The sequence below is a fragment of the Dendroctonus ponderosae genome, unplaced genomic scaffold (assembly GCF_020466585.1).
Source record: "Dendroctonus ponderosae isolate FM_Combo_2020 unplaced genomic scaffold, Dpon_F_20191213v2 Dpon_F_20191213_4, whole genome shotgun sequence".
Taxonomy (NCBI): Eukaryota; Metazoa; Arthropoda; class Insecta; order Coleoptera; family Curculionidae; genus Dendroctonus; species Dendroctonus ponderosae.
Window position 1 is genome coordinate 1,133,269 of NW_026018611.1, and position 2,646 is coordinate 1,135,914.

Genomic DNA, 2,646 nt, shown 5'->3' on the forward strand with positions numbered 1-2,646 from the left:
CCCTCATCTATGGAGAACATTTGAATGGAAAAACCCGCAAAATTTCGTTCTAGTCGCATTCAATACTGATTTGTGCCAATTTTTTAAATATTGAGCTAGAAATGGTGATTTTCATCCAAAATGCACCTTCTCTGGGCGTCTAATTGAGGGCCGGCAGCAACTGGATATTATCCCAATCTATGGCAAATGCTGGAACCGGAAAACTCTGAAACTTTCGTTCAACTTCCACATCCTGCAGAAGACACTGGATGAAACTAACCCAAACTAACCCAAACCAACCCTGAAAATGTTATGCTAATGGTTCTAGGGGACTTGATGAAATTTGCTCTAAAAATGGGCGTCCCACTCGCATGATATTGCAGATAAACTCGTCAAGGCTTGAGAAGATCTATCGATTTTCACATATGTATATGCAGAGGCAGCCAAACAGCAGGATGCGAAAGCCAAGGGAGAAACAGCGTCTAAAGCCGAACCCTGCTGGCCTTTTGCACCCCAACATTTGCGACCTTAAGCAAATGCCGCGGCTAATTTGCAACGATCCTCGCGGGGTTGCGGTCTCCCACTCCAACAACTTGTTTTAGCACTCTGCAAAAATCCTGCTCAGTTTCGCGTTGAAACCGGCAAAAACTGGCATTCGCTAAGATCCAAATTAAGCTCCATCGGCGACCCCTTTGCTCGGGCGGATGATCGCATTTTATTATGTAAACGGAGTAGAGAGCGCGACCGCAAATTAAGCTATAAAATACCCACCCTTCTGGTGTTAGATAAAATTGTCCCTCAGCTTAAACAGAAGGGCACTAATGCGTTAAAAGCCTAACCTTAAAATTACAAGGCAGTTTTTTGACCCTCTAATCGAGACAATGAGATGGCTAAATGCCGCCCCCCAAAAAAAAAAGGTTTTGATCGAGCAGCTGAGCGCCGAGTAGCTGAATAGTGACTTAGATACTTACTTCTTTTCCCGCTTGCCAGCGCCAGTGTCTCTGAAGCCTTTGGCGAATGGATTATTGTCGATTTTCAGTTGAGTGATCTGCAACAAAACAAAGCGCATTTATCACCATTACCAGTCGAAAAAACGCAATTTCAGCTGGCTGAGACCAATCGGATCGTACGTATATGGTTGCGACCAATCGATCTTTGGCATATTTGCAATTCTATGGCATACCGGGGGCGCAAAAACGGCCCAGAAAACGCTTCATTTCCTTACCACGGACTGCGGCAATGCCGGCGCGGAATTTTAATTCGATCCTTGTTGACTTCATTACAGCCTTTTAGTGCTCATTATACATGTTTTGAAATTCTTTTTAATTTTTAATTTGCGCTACGTATTGCCTTTATAAATAATATATGGCCCATTGTGTCTCGTAATCGGTTTGTACGCTGAATTTATAAATATTCAGTGCGGTTTGTCACTCCATGTTTGCACCTGTATGCAGCCACGTCGATTAGAGACGCACCGATCGCGGCGCAATCACGCTAACTGCGCTAACGCAAATTGCCGGTTTTGTGCCAATTCCCCGTGCAAGGGTGGTTGTTGGGGCGATGTGGCAAAACTCCACTTTGCGCCCTTTCTTCGAAAACTCCCACACTGGACTTGAAATGGTATCAAGAGTGACCTTTTTCGATTAGGGAGGAAACAACGAAAGGCCAATATTGCAAACTTTACCGAACAACCGGAAAATTATCGGTTATTTTCGCGAAATTTTCCATGTTGTATGTCAGTTCATGAAGAGGGAGTTTCTCAATGAACAATCGCGTCACGGAGAAAGCAAAGAAAAGCCGAATTCTGATAAATCACTGAAAAATCCATCTGCCGGTTTGATGAGCTTTGATGTTAAAAAAGTAGAAAATTTCCCGTCTTTTGCGCTTTTTTCAAAAACTCCCCGAACTGTTTTATTTGTCTTCAGCTCGCCGAGCCTGACAATTCATGAAGAGGGACTTTTTCGATTAAAAATAGCGTTACGGAGATAGCGGAAGATCGCGATCCCGTAAAAAGGTCGCCATTGGCAAAAAATCACCACAGAATTTGGGTAAAAATCGAAAAAATCCTTCTGCTAGTTTGACAAGATTTAATGCCAAAAACGCAAAAAATCAGCAGTTTTTCGCAATTTTCTCGAAAACTCGTTTGACAGAAATTTTCGCGCTTCCTTTAGTCTCCTGGGCGCTTGACATTTTATCAAGAACGATTTTATCCAGTTAGAGCAGGAACCGAAGAAAACCGTCTGTTTTGGGCGGATCTTCCATCCACTCAACATTTCGGACGAAAACAAATAAGCAAAGAGCCCTAAGGAAGAGAACACGCCCAATTCCACCAAGTTTGGGGCGTTGCCAAATGTAAAAAATCTGTCAATATGTCAAATGTGTAAAAATCTGTCAATTCGTCCGTCGTCTCGTACGACGGCGGACGAATTGACAGATTTCCAACCAATAGAAACACTTTCGTACCATCGTATCATCGCACAAAAAGTCAGGGGGGGGGGCTTGGATTCAAGAAGTTTTAGATTTGCGTGGTTTCTTTTTTTTTTTGAGTTGCAAAATCCCCTTGAATTTGATGCTGCTTTTTTCGAAGTTTCTCAAGAACCATTCGAGCCACAGAATTCGTTTTGGCATTGTTGGATAGAGAATTGAAAAGTCGATTTAGTCGTAACA

The 2,646-nt window shown here is 42.9% G+C and overlaps 1 protein-coding gene across 1 annotated transcript in view; it reads right to left on the reverse strand.

Moving 5' to 3' along the window:
- LOC109542930 (optomotor-blind protein) overlaps positions 1–2,646 on the reverse strand; it is a gene marked incomplete in the record, with an annotated part of 52,367 nt that overhangs the window by 2,763 nt on the left and 46,958 nt on the right.